Source organism: Pristiophorus japonicus, chromosome 17 (genome assembly GCF_044704955.1).
Source record: "Pristiophorus japonicus isolate sPriJap1 chromosome 17, sPriJap1.hap1, whole genome shotgun sequence".
NCBI lineage: Eukaryota > Metazoa > Chordata > Chondrichthyes > Pristiophoridae > Pristiophorus > Pristiophorus japonicus.
The window spans coordinates 165863-185583 of record NC_091993.1 but is presented as its reverse complement, the minus strand read 5'-3'; the positions used below and the strand labels follow the sequence as shown (position 1 = coordinate 185583).

Below are 19721 nucleotides of genomic sequence, written 5' to 3'. Positions count from 1 at the left end.
CTCGGAGAGAAATGTGTAAATAGGTAAGAGTCCCAAGTACTCCTAACTGCCCTGTGTATCTTAATTAGTAAATTACTTACCTGTGCGGTTAACGCGTTTCTGGATTTCTTGAATTTTAAGGAGCTTGTTTTCACAAAAATAATAAGCCATTGCATGTGTTGATTGTGCAGTGTTTGCAGGAGGAGAACGTTGACGTTTTGTGGTCTGGTTATCCCTGCACCATCTTTGGATGGGCTATTGTTATTGTCTGCGTTCTACTTCTGGGAGATGGTTTGGGTGTTCTGACCCATCAAGAGTCGGGCAACGACAACAATCCCAACAGGACTCCTGGTCGACAGAACCACCCCATCCCCACTGCCTAATCCAACTGAACCCCACAGGCCAAGAACAGATTGCCTCAACCTTTCAACCCGCATTACGCGCTAACCACGCCAATGAACCTTAGTGCTCTCTTCCTGCAAACACTGCGCAAACAAAACATGGGGCCCAAGTTTGGTCAACTTACCACCGAGCTTTCTCGGCGGTCTCCATATTTTCTGGGCGATCTCCCCTCCGAGCGAGTTTGGTGAAGTCCTCCCGCTGGCGGGGAGAGAAGACCGCTGGAGACCGTCCACTGGCATGCGCTGGCGTGCAACATCCACAAGAGTCCTCCCGCCCGCTGTGTCCCCAGTTTGGTCCGGGCGGTCCTCCGCTCCAGCAGGGGAAAAGACCGGCGCGTGGAGGCAGGTCTTACCTGAACGGGAAGTGTGAAGACCTGCAAAAAAAGGTTGGTGCACTTCTTTTCTTTCTTTCTTTTGCAGGGATTCAGGTGGATGGGGGTCCCCTGAAGCATTTCTGATAGTTTTGAAAAATTGTTTTGAAACATTTTTATTTTCACCGTTCCTCCTCTTGGGTTTGCTGAGGATCGCATTTGCCGGCCAGAATGGGAGCTACCGCCCGCTGCCACCCAGAATCGGCGTGCAAGGCCCATTTTTGCCGCTGGACAGGTTTTCCCACATTTTTTCTCAAAACTTCCGCCCAAAGTACCGTCAGGATCTTAGCGGTCCTTTGGACGGTACTTGGGCGGAACTTAAGTTTCACCAAACTCGGACCCTCGGAATGGTTTCTTCAAATACTTGAAAACAAGCTCTTTAAAATTCAAGGGAGGCTAAATTGGATAGGGATGTGCGATTAACCTGCGCCTGTTCAGTGTAATGCAGGCAGCTCGCCAGCTTCGTGCTATCTGCTCATTTTAACGATTGCTGCATGCAGGCAGCACTGAACGCACTGTTCATTGGCTGCACGCATCAGCAGGTGGCCCAATATCATTACTTGCTAGCACTCCTTAAAGCTAGCCTGCACCTCTTAAAGGGTGCATTGTGGCTGCTGGCGGTGCTGCAATCATTGGGAGTAGTGTGCTGTGCAACAATCAACAATGGCTGACCATGGGAGAGAGCGTGCACCCCAAGGTTTTCCAACGCTGCACTGGAGGTCTTGATAGAGGATGTGGAAAGGAGGAGAGATGTTCTGTACTCTCGGGGGCAGGAGGCCCTCCAGACACACGATGATGGCAGTGGGAACAGATTGCCACGGAGGTCAATGCCAGGAGTTTAGCCCCGAGGACCTGGATGCAATGCCGCAAGAAGTTTAATGACCTCATACGAGTGGTCAAGGTCAGTGAATGCATCTTCAAATGTCATATCCTACCATAATTCTCCGTCACTGCTCAATCCACCACACCTCCATCACTCACTTACGAACAATCTTTATCAATCAGGACTCATTGCTAACATTTATCTGCTTCACCTCACTTAGCGCTGTTGCAAGCCTCACACCCACATATCACAGTTTGCACACATTGCCAGCTATTCAACCATGACAGCCACATCACCCAAACATATTGCACGACACTCACTGACACACTTCCCTCTCTCTTGCAGGAGAAGGTGGCGTACAACCGGAGTCAGCGGGAACTAACCGGAGGCAGTTCAGAGAAGGTTCACTCGGTTGATTCCAGAGATGAGGGGGTTGACTTATGAAGATAGGTTGAGTAAGTTGGGCCGATACACATTGGAGTTCAGAAGAATGAGAGGTGATCTTATCGAAACATATAAGATAATGAGGGGGCTCGACAAGGTGGATGCAGAGAGGATATTTCCATTCATAGGGGAAACTAAAACTAGGGGACATAGTCTCAGAATAAGGGGCCACCCATCTAAAACTGAGATGAGAAGGAATTTCTTCTCTGAGGGTTGTAAATCTATGGAATTCTATCCCCCAGAGAGCTGTGGAGGCTGGGTCATTGAATATATTTAAGGTGGAGATAGACAGATTTTTTCAGCGATAAGGGAATAAAGGGTTATGTGGAGCTGAGTCCATCATCAGATCAGCCGATCTTATTAAATGGCGGAGCATACTCGAGGGACCAGGTGACTCCTGCTCCTATTTCTTATGTTCTTATGTAACCAGAGACACGCCTGCATGGTCTAACCCTATGGAGGAGAAGGCGCTGACCATTATAGGAAGGGCCATTGCTGAGGCCGTGGCCAGTGGCGGGGCTGAATCCATTGAAGATGACGGTATCCTCATACTTAATCCTCCTTCTCAAATCCCATTTCCCCCTCATCCCACAATCTCTTCCGACTGAGAAGCTGCAGCTGGTGTAAGCACGCACTTCTTGGTTTCCCCTCACCACAACCTTACCACGTGCCCATTTTTCCTTTCAGATACCCAAGAACTGCAACATGGTGGGCAGTGGAGGAAGACCAAGAAGACAGTGATGATGAAAACACACTCACTTGATTTCACACTTGCAGCCACCGGCTCAGATACTGACACTGTGTGTAATTTAGAGGATCTGCATGTAGTGAGACACCGGGCACAAGTGCACTGCAGACAGGGCGGGAGCAATGATGCCAGTTCGCCAGAGGGCGAGGTCGCACACGAGTTCTGCTGTAAAACTTGGGTGAGGACTTTGATGGGCCAGGCTACAGAAGAAGGCTGATGGATGTACACAACAAATTGCTTGGTGCATTGGGAAGCCTGCCAGAAAGCCTGTGTTCAGTGTGAAGGACCATGGAGGAGGTGGGCACCTACTTGGCACAGGGCTTTGTGCAGAGCTTGGAGCCCATCCTTTCCAGCATGGTGACCAACTCCATCAACACACTTGTGGACCTAACCATGATGCAGCGTCTGATGGCCGATGTCTCTGGTTCCTACGCAGCACAAGCAGCTTCCACCAAAGGTCGGAGTGCTGCAATGGAAGCTCAGACCTCGGTTATGCAAGCTCAGCTTCCTGCAATGCAAGCTCAGACTGCTGCCATCATGGCTGCAGATACCAGTGTTTCAAGGGGCCTGCAGGGTGTCACAGCAGTCCAGAAATCGGTCCTTCATCAGATTACCAGGATTGCTGAGGTCCCACCCCGCGGAGTGGCAGTGTCTCTGTGGAGCACGGACCTGCCGTCCTCTCTTACGATGATACCATTTGTGATCCCACCTCTGCCATTCCGCCAGTGCCCTGGCTGTTGCCTGTCAGCCAGCCAGCCTAGACTGCTGCCGCCCATGCCGAGATGGTGCAGTCTGTAGCCGGGCATTCTAGACCCAGAACTGCTCAAGATCATCCTCCAAGGCCATTTACAGTCTCTTCCACTGAAAGTCAGCAGCCTTCCACCTGCCATGCGGCAGCCACTGGGGTGGCACTTTGTAGGAGCACCAAGCCAGGCAAAGGCACATGGAAGACAGGCGCTAAGGGGATGCACAAGGACGATTAGTTTAAGCGTGTGTGCAATATGGCATGATTTCTTTCATAAATTTGGTTTGGAATGTGTATTTTGTGTTGGCTTTCGTTTTTGCTTTATGGCCAAGAGAATGATGTGATGGTCAATGACAGAGGGAAGGTAAGGGGTGTGGAACTGTTGGTGAATGGGGAATTGGTGATGAGGTTACTGGTATCACACTTGAATTAGTTCTTCACGTACAGTCTGGGCAGAAAGGGGCTGTCTAGATTGCGGCCTCCCTTGCTCTTCCTCCTCTTCCGCCTCCTCCTCCTCGTGCTCCTGCTCCTCAGCTTCTTGCCTGATTGGTGGTGACAAGCACTTCCCTCCTGATGGCCAGGTTGTGCAGCAGGCAGCATACCACCATAAATCGAGACTCGCTCAGCCGAGTACTGCAGGGCTCCTGCAGAGTGGTCCAGGCAGTGGAATCGTTGCTTCAACGGGGCAATGGTTTGCTCTATCGCATTTCTTGTGCAACACGGCTCTCATTGTATGCATGTGGCGCACGAGTGCATGGGTTGTGAACCGGAATCATCAGCGGATAGCCCTGGTCTGTCAGTAGCCACCCTTTGGTTTGCCGTGGAGGCAGAAATGCAGCTGACATAGAGGACTACCGCAGAATGAATGCATCGTGACTGCTGCGAGGATATCGGTCTTTAACCTGCACGTTGCACTGCCAATGTCACATACCAGCTGCACATTGAGGAAGTGGAATCCCTTTTGGTTCCGGTGCATCATCATCATCATAGGCAGTCCCTCAGAGTCGAGGAAGACTTGCTTCCACACTAAAAGTGAATTCTCAAGTTACTGAAGAGTCCAATACGGGAATTACAGTCTCTGTCACAGGTGGGGCAGACGGTGGTTGAAGGAACGGGTGGGTGGGGGGTGTGCTGGGTTGCCGCACGCTCCTTCCGCTGTTGACGCTTGGCTTCAGCTTGCTCTCGGTGAAGCGACTCGAGGTGCTCAGCACCTTCCCGGATGCTTTTCCTCCACTTTGGGTGGACTTGGGCCAGGGATTCCCAGGAGTCGGTGGGGATGTTACATTTTTTCAAGGAGGCTTTGAGGGTGTCCTTGAAGCATTTCCCCTGCCCACCTGGGGCTCGCTTGCCGTGTCGGAGTTCCAAGTAGAGCGCTTGTTTTGGGAGTCTCGTGTCAGGCATGTGGACGATATGGCCCGCCCAATGGAGCTGATTGAGTGTGGTCAGTGCTTTGATGCTGGGGATGTTGGCCTGAGCGAGAACGCTGACGTTGGTGCGTCTGTCCTGCCAATGGATTTGCAGGATCTTGTGGAGGCTGCGTTGGTGGTACTTCTCCAGTGTTTTGAGGTGTCTTACTATATATAGTCCATGTCTCTGAGCCAGATAGGAGGGTGGGTATCACCACTGCTCTGTAGACCATGAGCTTGATGCCGGGTTTGAGGTCCTGGTCTTCAAACACTGTCTTCCTAAGGTGACCGAAGGCTGTACTGGCACATTGGAGGTGGTGTTGGACCTCGTCGTTGATGTCTGCCCTTGTTGACAGTAGGTTCCCGAGTTTTGGAAACTGGTCCACGTTGTCCAAGGCCTTGTCGTGGATTTTGATAACCGGGGGCAGTGCCGTGTGGCGGGGGCTAGTTGGTAGAGGACCTTTGTCTTACGGATGTTTAGTGTAAGGCCTATGCTCTTGTACGCCTCAGTGAAGGTGTTGACGATGGTTTGGAGTTTGGCCTCTGTGTGCGCAGACGCAAGCACCGTCCGCTTACTGTAGTTCAATGCCAGAGGATGGGACGACCTTGGATCTGGCTTGGAGGAGGCGGAGGTTGAACAGAGTCCCGTTGGCCCTGTAATTTAGCTCTACTCCAGTGGGGAGCTTGCTGAAGGTGAGATGGAGCATTGCAGCAAGGAAGATTGAGAAGAGCGTTGGTGCGATGACACAGCCTTGCTTGACCCCAGTCCGAATGTGGAATGGGTCTGTGATGGATCTGTTGGTCAGAATCACGGCTTGCATGTCATCGCAGAGCAGGCGGAGGACGGTGACAAACTTTTGAGGGCAGCCGAATCTGAGGAGGATGCTCCATAATCCCTCATGGTTGACAGCGTCGAAAGCTTTTGTGAGGTCAAAGAAGGCCATGTTCAAGGATTAGTGCTGTTCCCTGGATTTCTCTTGTATCTGCCGTGCGGTGAAGATCATGTCCATTGTACCCCTTAGTGGGCAGAATCCACATTGCGACTCTGGGAGGAGCTCTTCAGCCACCGTGAGAAGGCGATTGAGGAGGCTTCTTGCGATGACTTTCCCTGTGGTCGACAGCAGGGAGATTCCTCTGTAGTTATCGCAGTCGGACTTGTCACCTTTCTTGAAGGTGGTCACGATTACAGCGTCTCTGAGATCTGCTGGCATGATCTCCTCCTTCCAGATAAGAGAGATGAAGTCATGGATCCGCGGCAGTAGTGCTTCACCACCATGTTTTAGTGCTTCGGTGGGGATTCCATCTGCTCCTGAGGCCTTGTTGTTCTTCAGTTGTCGGATGGCCTTTTCAATCTCGTGCTGGGGTTGTGCTGAGATGGTGGTGGGTGGCATGCTGCGGGATGGAGTCGAGGACACTCACATCGAAGACAGAGTCTCGGTTAAGGAGATCCTCGAAGTGCTCCTTCCAGTGGGCACTGATTGCCTCTCTATCCTTGATGAGTACCTCTCCGTTCTTGGCCAGCTGTGGGGTAGGGCCTTGGGTGCTTGGTCCGTAGGTCGTCTTGACTGCGCAGAAGAATCCTCGCATGTCGTGGTTGTCGGCTAGCTGTTGGATTTCTTGAGCTTTCTCCACCCACCATCTGTTCTTTAGGTCGCGGGTTTTCTGTTGGACCTCGGCCTTCAGCCTCTGGTACATGGCGGTGCAGGTAAAGCAATGTGCATGCAGTCAATGGCACCCTGCACCACTGGGCAACCTGCAATCCTTGCAAACCCTCGTGCTCGCTCTGCCTGCTTATCTCTGGCGAGAGGGAATGAAACAAAGGTATCTCTCTTTGAATAGAGAGCCTCAGTGACCTCCCTTATGCAACAGTGGATCACAAACTGCGAGATGTTGCTAATATCTCCAGCACCAGTCTGGAACGAGCCCGACGTATAAAGGTTCATAGCCACAGTCACCTTCACAGCCACTGGCAATGCAAATGCGGTCCTTGCCCTGCTCTGAGGTTGGAGTTGTGGCTGTGGCCGTTGGCAGATTTCGGTGAGGACCTCCTTAGCGAAGCGCAGACCTCTCAAACATTGGTCGTCACTGAGGTTCAGATAGGAGAATTGGTCCCTGAATACCCTGGGCAGATATGGCCTCCTGCTGAGAACCCTCCTCCTCCCTCTTCCCACAGCTTGTCCTGCTCTGCATGGCCTCTGCTCATTCTCTCACACATTCTCGATTTTAAGAGTAAGGCCTACTGGTGCACCCATGTCTGGGAGCAACTAGTTTGTGCAGAAGCCTTAAAGTCAGCAACACATACTCCAGCACTTATCACACCACTCCCTGTACGCGCAGGACCTTCCCGCTCTGCATACTCCCGGCGGACATTAAGTATGAGCGCTCTAACACCTTTATCAAGATGGCTTCCGGCACGCTTCGCATCAGAAGTGGGCATGCATGCCGCGGTCGCCATTTTGGAACCCGAAGGGGACTCGTAGCACCCAAAAAACGGCTGCTCCTGAGCCCAATTTCACTCTCACGGGGTCCAGAAATGGTTAACTGCACGGACAAGTTTTTAAATTCTCTACTTGAAATTCTGCCTGGGGTTTGCTGTCTAACTCTCTTTCCAAAGTGTGCATGCTGATGAGTAAACAATCTCTCCCTTTCCATGCCTTTGGTACATTTGGCTGATCCTCATCTTGCTCACTGCCATGGGATTTTTTACTTGGGCTCCGAAAGAATTCTTATTAACCCAATAATGACGAGGCCTGTTTGTGGGGTTGTTAGTCTGCTGAAAAGTTGGGTGAAACTGCAGCATGTTTTAGGAGAAGTGAGGATATACAGATGCTTTCTCCCATGTATCATTTAGCTGCCCCATGCATTGTTTGCCCTCATTCTTTTTTTGGGTACACAGCCCATTCAAAATTTCGTGCATGTGCAAAATCTCCCGTTCAAAAGCCAGTAAACTGCCTGTGTAGGATAGCGGGAATGTTGGTCCCATGCCCATCCCCTGGATCTACTGCTGACAGGCCATCTCAGTTCCTTTATAACAAGTCTAATGCCTTATCAATGGTCATTGCCTTCAGTCCCTTATCCAGGTGTTTAGTGCTGTGAAGGGCATTGCATAATAATATTCCACTGCAGTAATTCTCCTTTGTTCAGTGTTACAAACACACAGATTTGCAAGCCAATTATTGTCCATTTGAAACACTAGGGGGCCAAAATTATCCCTTTTTTTTAAGGCCGTGCCCGCCTCTAAGAGGCGTTAACGGGGTGGTAAGACCTTACCGACCGGGGGCAGGCGGACGGTGTGACCCAACCACAATTGTCACCCGGCCTGGGTGTGGCGGACCGTGTCCCAACTTTCCGCCCCGCCCGGTACTCCAACCGCTTGTCGGTCGTGCGCCGAACCCTTACCGCCTGGCGGTGACCCTAGTCGGCTGACTATGGCGGCCATGGGTTTGGCCGGGCCGCCTGTCGGGTGCCGGGCCACTGGCCTGGCCGAACCATTCGCTGCCGGCCCACTAGGCGCCATAGAGGCCTCAATAGGCTCACAGCATCCTCCCCTTTAACTGAAGGAGAGGGACGTTGCTACGTGTCAGCGTGACGCGACATGTCCATGTTGCGGTGATAGACACAGCTCCGCTCCTGACCCGATTCCACCTCAAAGCGCTGTCACAGTTAAAGAGCCGAATTTTCCGCCTCTTCCCTCCGACTCCCGTCGTGCGGTAATTCGAATTATCTACCCGAAACTGGGAAGAGGACCATTTTTCCCCCCTAGAACTTCCTGATTCGAATCTAGAGTTCTAGACAGTTAATGGTTCTAGGAACACCTCGAGTGAACTCTGCAATTTGTTTAAAAAAGACGCATTACACCTCCATACATTGACTTTCAACTTGCTTATCCTGGCCACTGCTCAGAGACTTGATGAAACAATTGGGAATCAGAATATGGAAATTTGCATGTTCTTTTTTAAAAAAAAATATATACAGTCAAGTTTTCTAAGCAGTCCTGTGCAGCTGACGACATCGGATTAATTTGATCTTGACTGGCCAATCCAGTATTGAAATGATTATCAATATTCAGAATTTATTTAACCTTTCAGTGAATGAGGCTGATCCATAATTTGCAAATGATATGGAGGAGAACAACTTTAATGTGACATTTTCTGAGGACACCAAAATATGTGGACATTGACTAAGTGAGAGATTATTAACGTTCCAAAGGGTCAGGATGAATTAAGTGGATTAATCTAAGCCTATTATGATCTGAGGAATAGGGATATTTAATATAAAGTTAGAGATACAGGAAAGGTGAAAAGTGTACACAAGTAGCGGGCATAAGGTGGGAAAAAAAAATTGCTGCTCATTTATTGAGGCCTAATAATTTGTGTCGGGTGGTATCGGATTGGCCGCCTGTTATACACAGTGTCTGATAATCGGCTCCGTTGTAGTCAATGGAACTGAATATTAGGCGCTACATATAACGGACAGCCAATCCGATACCGGCCATTTGTGCCACCGACAGAGGAATTTCTAGCATTATGTGTCCAGTCAGTGTGAAGCTATTATAAAATACTGGGAAGCATTCGAATGGTTCTATAATTAGAACTTAAAAGAAAGAAGAAAGACTGACTTGCATTTAAATAGCGCCTTTCACAACCACCGGACGTCTCAAAGCGCTTTACAGCCAATGAAGTACTTTTGAAGTGTAGTCACTGTTGTAACGTAGGAAACACGGCAGCCAATTTGCACATAGCAGGCTCCCACAAACAGCAATGTGATAATGACCAGATAATCTGTTTTCTTGTTATATTGATTGAGGGATAAATATTGTCCAGGACACCGGGGATAACTCCCCTGCTCTTCTTCGAATTCGTGCCGCGGGATTTTTTACGTCCAGACTGGGCCTCGGTTTAACGTTTCATCTGAAAGAGAAGTAGAATGCCGCATGAAATTTTACACCTCTTAACTTCAAAAGGATAGTGACCTGTTGGAGGGTGTTCAGCCAGAAGTGACGAGGATGGGTCTGAGACACAGAACTCTGAGGTCACAAAACAGAACTTGCCTTCATAGAAACATAGAAACATAGAAAATAAGTGCAGGAGTAGGCCATTCAGCCCTTCTAGCCTGCACCGCCATTCAATGAGTTCATGGCTGAACATGCAACTTCAGTACCCCCTTCCTGCTTTCTCGCCATACCCCTTGATCCCCCGAGTAGTAAGGACTTCATCTAACTCCCTTTTGAATATATTTAGTGAATTGGCCTCAACTACGTTCTGTGGTAGAGAATTCCACAGGTTCACCACTCTCTGGGTGAAGAAGTTTCTCCTTATCTCGGTCCTAAATGGCTTACCCCTTATCCTTAGACTGTGACCCCTGGTTCTGGACTTCCCCAACATTGGGAACATTCTTCCTGCATCTAACCTGTCTAAACCCGTCAGAATTTTAAACGTTTCTATGAGGTCCCCTCTCATTCTTCTGAACTCCAGTGAATACAAGCCCAGTTGATCCAGTCTTTCTTGATAGGTCAGTCCCACCATCCCGGGAATCAGTCTGGTGAATCTTCGCTGCACTCCCTCAATAGCAAGAATGTCCTTCCTCAAGTTAGGAGACCAAAACTGTACACAATACTCTAGGTGTGGCCTCACCAAGGCCTTGTACAACTGTAGCAACACCTCCCTGCCCCTGTACTCAAATCCCCTCGCTATGAAGGCCATCATGCCATTTGCTTTCTTAACCGCCTGCTGTACCTGCATGCCAACCTTCAATGACTGATGTACCATGACACCCAGGTCTCGTTGCACCTCCCCTTTTCCTAATCTGTCACCATTCAGATAATAGTCTGTCTCTCTGTTTTTACCACCAAAGTGGATAACCTCACATTTATCCACATTATACTTCATCTACCATGCATTTGCCCACTCACCTAACCTATCCAAGTCACTCTGCAGCCTCATAGCATCCTCCTCGCAGCTCACACTGCCACCCAACTTAGTGTCATCCGCAAATTTGGAGATACTACATTTAATCCCCTCGTCTAAATCATTAATGTACAATGTAAACAGCTGGGGCCCCAGCACAGAACCTTGCGGTACCCCACTAGTCACTGCCTGCCATTCTGAAAAGTACCCATTTACTCCTACTCTTTGCTTCCTGTCTGACGACCAGTTCTCAATCCACGTCAGCACACTACCCCCATTGGGAAAGAAGATTGAGGGCAAGTGACACAGGTCTTTCAACTGCTGAGAGACGTCTATAATGTAAATATAAGTAGGTTACACGGTCGTTTAGGAACAAGTGTAGGCCATTCAGCACCTCAAGCCTGTTCCACCATTTGATTGGAGCACGTTGTAATGTAGGCAGCCAATTTGTGTGCAACAAGGTCCCACCTCTGATCGCAGATTTACAAGGGCAAAATATCTCTCAGATGAGAATCAGAGTGCGTGTATTGTAATTTTTTTCTGTTGCAGATGTCTAAACGAATCTGATTCATGCATTACAGTCAGGGCTATTTCAGAAGACTATGACATGAGTCAGTTTGTGTCGACTTCTGCTTTTATAATGCAATACTGGTCTCACAAAAAAAATTATCTCACTACCTCATAATTTTTGTAGATCCGCCCCACGGAACATTTGCAGCTCGCATAATGATCAAATAGGGTTTCCAAACTGTTCCCAGTCTTTTCGTAAATCTGCGACTAGCTCTGCGCCCAGAAATAACTGTAGTGCTTCACAGAAACACTTCTGCAAAGTAGCAGCGACAGTTCTCTGCGCTAGTTTCAGCTGCTGTCATTTTCCAGGTATGTTATTTTATACTAAGCAGTGTCCTCGCTGCGGGGGAATAAATGTCGAGCTAGATGTTTGACATTCAATAACTATGCCCTTAATAAACCCCAGCCTTTATAAGGAAATAACTGCCGATACTTTGGTTAACTGCTGCAACCCAAAAAATAATGCACTGTTTAAAATGTTTCCAGACCACTAAATATAGCGAGGCTAACTATGGCCAACACTTGGCTACTGTCCAATCACAGCGCAAACTCTTGAGTTTTTTTGTTTCAGTTTCCACTGACAGTAAAGACAACTCGGTGTCTTTTTGAAAATATTAATTTGCAGGATGTGGGTGCCACTGGGAAGGCCAGCATTTATTGCCCATCTCCAGATGCCTTGAGAAGGTCATACAAAAATTGGCCATGTGGTTGATAAAGAGGAAGAAAGCTGTAACCAGCAGGAAGATATCGATTGACTGGTCACGTGGGCAGAAAAGTGGCAAATGGAGTTCAATCCAGAGAAGTGTGAGGTAATGCATTTGGAGAGGGCTAACAAGACAAGGAAATACATAATACTGAGAAGTGTAGAGGAACAGGGAAACCTTGGAGTGCATGTCCTGCTACCTTCAGGGATCTGTGGACAGGTAGATAAAGTGGCGAAGAAGGCATGCGGAATACTTTCCTTTATTAGCCGAGACATAGAATATAAGAGCAGGGGGGTTATGCTTGAACTGTATAAAACTCTAGTTAAGTTACAGCTAGCGTACTGCTTACAGTTCTGGTCACCACATTACAGGAAAGATGTGATTGCACTAGAGAGGGTACAGAGGAGATTGACGAGGTGTTGTCAGGACTGGAGAATTTTAGCTATGTGGAAAAATTGGATAGGCTGGGGTTGTTTTCCCCAGAACAGAGGAGGCTGAGGGGGGAGACTTGATTGAGGTGTATAAAATTATGAGGGGCTGAGGTAGAGTGGATAGGAAGGACCTTTTTCCCTTAGCAGAGGGGTTAACAACCAGGGGGCATAGATTTAAAGTAATTAGTAGAAGAATTAGAGGGAAGTTGAGGAAAACTTTTTTTTCACCCAGAGGGCGGTGGGGGTCTGGAACTTACTGCCTGAAAGGGTGGTAGAGGCAGGAACGCTCATCACATTTAAAAAGTACTTGGATATGCACGAAGTGCTGTAACCTTCAAGGCTACGGACCAAGAGCTGGAAAGTGGGATTAGGCTGGATAGCTATTTTTCGGCCGGCACAGACACGATGGACCAAATGGCCTCTTTCTGTGCTGTAAATTTCTATGATTTCTAAGGTGCTGATGGGCCACCTTCTCAAACTTCTAGTCGCAGTTTGATACAACTGAGTGGCTTGCTAGAAAGAAGAACTTGCATTGCTATAGCGCCTTTCACAACCTCAGAAAATCCCGAAGCTGCTTTACAGCTAATGGAGTACCCTTTGAAGTGTAGTCACTGTTGTAATGTAGGAAATGTGGGACCAAATTTGCGCACATTAAGCTCCCACAAACAGCAGTGTGATAATGATGAGCTAATTTTTTTTAAATGATGTTGATTGAGGGATTGATATTGGCCAGAACTTCCCTGCTCTTCTTCTTCCCATCCAAAACTACGCCCCTCCGCCTATGTAACCCGCCCCTGTCAATATCGGGGCCTTACTTCCTGATTTTAACTCCAGGCTGATTTTGGGCAGGTGGATAGCGTTGAGAGTTAGAAACTCACCCGTGACCTCCCAACACCTAAAAGGACAATGGCAGCCGGCGCATGGGAGCACCACCACCTCCACATTCCCCTCCAAGTCACACACCATCCTGACTTGGAAATATATCGCAGTTCTTTCAGCATTGCTGGGTCAAAATCCTGGAACTCCCTCCATAACAGCACTGTGGGTGTACCTTCACCACATGGACTGCAGAGGTTCAAGAAGGCAGCTCACCACCATCTCAAAGGCAATTAGGGATGGGCAATAAATGCTGGCCTTGCCAGCGACGCCCACATCTCGAGAACAAATAAAAAACATAGACCTTGGGCTATAATAACACCCGAGTCTTACTTAAATTCCGCCGGCCTAACTTCCCATCTGTTGCAGATGGAGAGCGGCAAAAAATTCCATAGCCCGGAGGCTGACACCTGATAGAAGGTGGGATCGACGGCCAGGGCAGTCTCATGGAGGGGATGGCTCGTGTTTGGGAAGTGGGTGTAAATCCGCGGTGAGGTGGGGTGAAGCATAGAAACATAGAAAATAGGTGCAGGAGTAGACCATTCGGCCCTTTAAGCCTGCACCACCATTCAATAAGACCATGGCTGATCATTCACCTCAGAACCCCTTTCCTGCTTTCTCTCCATACCCTTCGATCCCTTTAGCCGTAAGGGCCATATCTAACTCCCTCTTGAATATATCCAATGAATTGGCATCAACAACTCTCTGCGGTAGGGAATTCCACAGGTTAACAACTCTCTGAATGAAGAAGTTTCTCCTCATCTCTCCTAAATGGCTTACCCCTTATCCTAAGACTATGTCCCCTGGTTCTAGACTTCCCCAACATCGGGAATATTCTTCCTGCATCTAACCTGTCCATTCCCGTCAGAATTTTATGTTTCTATGAGATCCTCTCTCATCCTTCTAAACTCCAGTGAATACAGGCCCAGTCGATCCAGTCTCTCCTCATATGTCAGTCCTGCCATCCCGGGAATCAGTCTGGTGAACCTTCGCTGCACTCCTCAATAGCAAAAACATTCTTCCTCAGATTAGGAGACCAAAACAGAACACAATATTCCAGGTGAGGCCTCACCAAGGCCCTGCACAAATGCAATAAGACCTCCCTGCTCCTATACTCAAAACCCTTAGCTATGAAGGCCAACATATCATTTGCCGCCTTCACCGCCTGCTGTACCTGCATGCCAACTTTCAATGACTGATGTACCATGATACCCAGGCCTCGTTACACCTCTCCTTCTCCTAATCTGACGCCATTCAGATAATATTCTGCCTTCGTATTTTTGCCTCCAAAGTGGATAACCTCACATTTATCCACATTATACTGCATCTGCCTTGCATTTGCCCACACATCTAACCTGTCCAAGTCACCCTGCAGCCTCTTAGCGTCCTCCTCACAGCTCACACCGTCACCCTGTTTAGTGCCATCTGCAAACTTGGAGATATTACACTCAATTCCTTCATCCAAATCATTAGTGTATATTGTAAAAAGCTGGGGTCCCAGCACTGAACCCTTCGGTACCCCACTAGTCACTGCCTGCCATTCTGAAAAGGACCAGTTTATCCCGACTCTCTGTTTCCTGTCTGCCAACCAGTTCTCTATCCACATCAGTACATTACCTCCAATACCATGTGCTTTCATTTTTCACACCAATCTCGTGTGTGGGACCTTGTCAAAAGCCTTTTGAAAGTCCAAATACACCACATCCACTGGTTCTCCCTTGTCCAATCTACTAGTTATATCCTCAAAAAATTCCAGAAGATTTGTCAAGCATGATTTCCCTTTCATAAATCCATGCTGACTTGGACTGATGCTGTCAGAGAGTTCTTTCCAAATGCGCTGCTATTTCACCTTTAATAATTGATTCCAACATTTTCCCCACTACTGATGTCAGGCTAACCAGTCTATAATTACCTGTTTTCTCTTTCCCTCCTTTTTTTAAAAAGTGGTGTTACATTAGCTACCATCCAGCCCATAGGAACTGATTCAGAGTCGATAGACTGTTGGAAAATGATCACCAATGCATCCACTATTTCTAGGGCCACTTCTTTAAGTACTCTGGGATGCAGACTACCAGGCCCCGGGAATATATCGGCCTTCAATCCCATCAATTTCCCTAACACAAATACCCGCCTAATAAGGATATCCTTCAGTTCATCCTTCTCACTTGACCCTCGGTCTCCTAGTACTTCCGGAAGGTTATTTGTGTCTTCCTTCGTGAAGACAGAACCAAAGTATTTGTTCAACTGGTCTGCCATTTCTTTGTTCCCCATTATAAATTCACCTGAATCTGACTGCAAGGGTCTTACGTTTGTCTTCACTAATTTTTTTCTCTTCACATATTTATGGAAGCTTTTGCAGTCAGTTTTTCTGTTCCCGGCAAGCTTCCTCCCATACTCTATTTCCCCCCTCCTAATTAAACCCTTTGTCCTCCTCTGCTGAATTCTAAATTTCTGCCAGCCTCAGGTTTGCTGCTTTTTCTGGCCAATTTATATGTCTCTTCCTTGGATTTAACATTATCCTTAATTTCCTTTGTTAGCCACGGTTGAGCCACCTTTCCCGTTTTATTTTTACTCCAGACAGGGATGTACAATTGTTGAAGTTCATCCATGTGATCTTTAAATGTTTGCCATTGCCTATCCACCGTCAACCCTTTATTGCCAGTCTATTCTAGCCAATTCACGTCTCATGCCATCGAAGTTACCTTTCCTTAAGTTCAGGATCCTAGCCTCTGAATTAACTGTATTACTCTCCATCTTAATAAAGAATTCTACCATATTATGGTCACTCTTCCCCAAGGGGCCACGCACAAAAAAATTGCTAATTAGTCCTTTCTCATTACACATCACCCAATCTAGGATGGCCAGCCCTCTAGTTGGTTCCTTGACATATTGGTCCAGAAAACCATCCCTAATACACTCCAGGAAATCCTCCTCCGCCATATTGCTACCAGTTTGGTTCGCCCAATCTATATGTAGATTAAAGTCGCCCATGATAACTGCTGTACCTTTATTGCATGCATCCCTAATTTCTTGTTTGATGCTGTCCCCAACCTCACTACTACTGTTTGGTGGTCTGTACACAACTTCCACCAACGTTTTCTGCCCTTTGGTATTCCGCAGCTCCACCCATACAAATTCCACATCATCCAGGCTAATGACCTTCCTTACAATTGCATTAATTTCCTCTTTAACGAGCAATGCAACCCCACTTCCTTTTCCTTTCTGTCTATCCTTCCTGAATGTTGAATACCCCTGAATGTTGAATTCCCAGCCATGGTCATCCTGGAGCCATGTCTCCGTGATGCCAATTATATCATATTCATTAATTGCTGCCTGTGCAATTAATTCGTCCACCTTATTACGAATACTCCTCGCGTTGAGGCACAGAGCCTTCAGGCTTGTCTTTTTAACACACTTTGCCCTTTTAGAATTTTTCTGTAATGTGGCCCTTTTGAATTTTTGCCTTGGGTTTCTCTGCCCTCCACTTTTACTTTTCTTCTTTCTCTCTTTTGCTTCTTCCCCCATTCTACTTCCCACTGTCTCCCTGCATAGGTTCCCATCCCCTGCCATATTAGTTTAACCCCTCCCTTGTCTGGTCTGGAGCACCACTCCTGCTCCTCCTGATCCTAAGAGGAAAGTAAAAAGACTCACCTGCTCGGGCCTCTTCTGACCTGATCCACTTCCCCGCTTTCTTCACCTGGCGGGAATGCCACTGCGACCTCCTGCTCAGGCGGTTGGATCCTGATCACATCACCAGGACTCGACAGGCATGTGTTAAAAAGGACCCCGCCGACTTTGGATGGCTGCTCAATGGAGGAGGTTAAACTGGGAAATGGCCATCTCACGGAGTCTTTCGGGCGGGTAAGTAACTGGGATGATTTTAATTGCCCACCTGCCTGATTTCTATTGGGTGGCTAGGGTTAAAATCACCCCTAGGGCACATAATCTAGGCTGACTCTTCAGTGCAGTACTGAGGGAGTGCTGCACTGTCGGAGGTGCAGACTTTTAGATGAGACATTAAACCGAGGCCCCGTCTGTCCCCTCAAGTGAATATAAAAGGTCCCATGGCACTATTTGAAGAAGAGCAGGGATTCTCTCCAGTGTCCTAGTCAAGATTTAACCCCTCAACCAACCTCACTAAAACAGTTTATCTGGTCATTAGCACATTGCTGTTTGTGGGAGCTTGCTGTGCAAAGGTTGGCTGCCGCGTTTCCTACATTGCAATAGTGACTGCACTTCAGAAGTGCTTCATTGGCTAAAAGAGCTTTGGGATGTCCTGAGGTGGTGAAATGAGCTATATAAATGGAACCTTCTTCTAAGTCAGGTTATACGATTATTTAAAAAAATGTTTAATCCTACGTCGTCTTAGTTTTGTTGTAAAATTTTGAATTGGTCAAGGCTATGAAGCACATTCATGGCCGGGAATTTCCTTGAGATTGCACCCTCTCCACTGATGTAACTTGATCGGAAGAGAGGCGGAGAGCCCCTTTACGGGTGGTAAGGGGACTTCTGGCAAACTTGTGCCAGAGTTACTGGCGGGAGCGGCAGCAGCTCTGTGAATATTCTCTGCCCATGTTTCTGCCCTAACTGGAAGGTCCCCTTGCTTTACACCACACTGTTGCTTATCAGTCAATCAGAAATAGAGTAGCTATGAAATCAAAATCGAATTCAATGGATTTTTTTAGACTCTGGTAATGCTCTTTTAACTTGTGGATTTTCATAGAATCATAGAATAGTACGGCACAGAAGGAGGCCATTCGGCCCATCGTATTTGCGCCGGATCTTTCGAAGAACAATCCAGTTAGTCCCACTCCCCCGCTCCTTCCCCATATCCCTGCAATTTTTTTTCTCCTTCCAGTACTTATCCAATTCCCTTTTGAAGGCCACTATTGAATCTGTATCCACCCCCTATCGGGCAGTGCATTCCAAATCCTAACCACTCGTTGCATAAAAGAGGTTTTTTCTCATATTGCTTGGCTGTTGGCAGAACAAGTGAAAAAGGAGGGCCCACTGTAATCAAGAGACTCACGTTTAAACTGTCAGCACGCTGTGACCAAAGTGATTCAAGTGGTCTCCCTGCACATCCTATCCATCACGATTTTGGTGCATTGACCCCAGACAGAATTTAAGATTGTAAATAAACTTCCACTTTTACATCGCTACAAAGTGGCTACTGTGTCTCAGCAATGCGACAATGACAGTGAAACTCCAAAGTCAGTTTGGGGATGTGACTCTAAGACTACAAATTGTATTTAAGAAAGAAAGACTTGGATTTATATAGTGCCTTCCATGATCACCGGATGTCTCAAAGCGCTTTATAGCCGGTGTTTATGCTCCACATAACCTCCTTCCACCCTACTTCATCTCACTATCATCATATCAGACTGAACGTCTCAAAGCACTTTACAGCCAATGAAATACTTTTGGAGTGCAGTCACTGTTGTAATGTGGGAAACACAGCAGCCAATTTGCGCACAGCAAGCTCCCACACACAGCAATGTGATAATGACCAGATAATCTGTTTTTGTTATGTTGATTGAGGGATAAATAATTGGTCAGGACACCGGGGATAACTCCCCTGCTCTTCTTCAAAATAGTGCCATGGGATCTTTTATGTCCACCTGAGAGAGCAGAGAGGGTCTCGGTTTAACGTCTCAGCCAAAAGCTGGCACCTCTGACAGTGCAGCACTCCCTCAGCACGACATTGTAGTGTCAGCCTGGATTTTTGAGCTCAAGTCCCTGCACTGAACGAATGCTGCAAACCTAGCTTGTCTTACAGCAGGTCTCCCAATGTCAGATGAGACTTTTGACTGTTTTTTACCACCACGGTAGATTACAGCAGTGAAAATAAATGGAATTGGTTGTCATCAGCGCAGGCCAGGAAACTCCTCTTGGACTGGAACTAGTGGTGACAGGACACTGAAAACTGGAGAAAAAACTATCATAAGAACATAAGAACATAAGAATTAGGAACAGGAGTAGGCCATCTAGCCCCTCGAGCCTGCTCCGCCATTCAATAAGATCATGGCTGATCTGGTCGTGGACTCAGCTCCACTTACCCGCCCTCTCCCCGTAACCCTTAATTCCCTTATTGCTTAAAAATCTATCTATCTTTGACTTGAAAACATTCAATGAGCAAGCCTCAACTGTTTCCTTGGGCAGAGAATTCCACAGATTCACAACCCTCTGGGAGAAGAAATTCTTTCTCAACTCGGTTTTAAATTGGCTCCTCTGTATTTTGAGGCTGTGCCCCCTAGTTCTAGTCTCCCCCACCAATGGAAACAACCTCTCTGCCTCTATCTTGTCTATCCCTTTCA

At 47.7% G+C, this 19721-nt stretch overlaps 1 protein-coding gene across 11 annotated transcripts in view; it reads left to right on the top strand.

Annotated features, from left to right (window-relative positions):
• The window catches only part of LOC139227503 (transmembrane 6 superfamily member 1-like), a 100412-nt gene that overhangs the window by 73426 nt on the left and 7265 nt on the right, over nucleotides 1-19721 (top strand). The window lies entirely within an intron of this gene.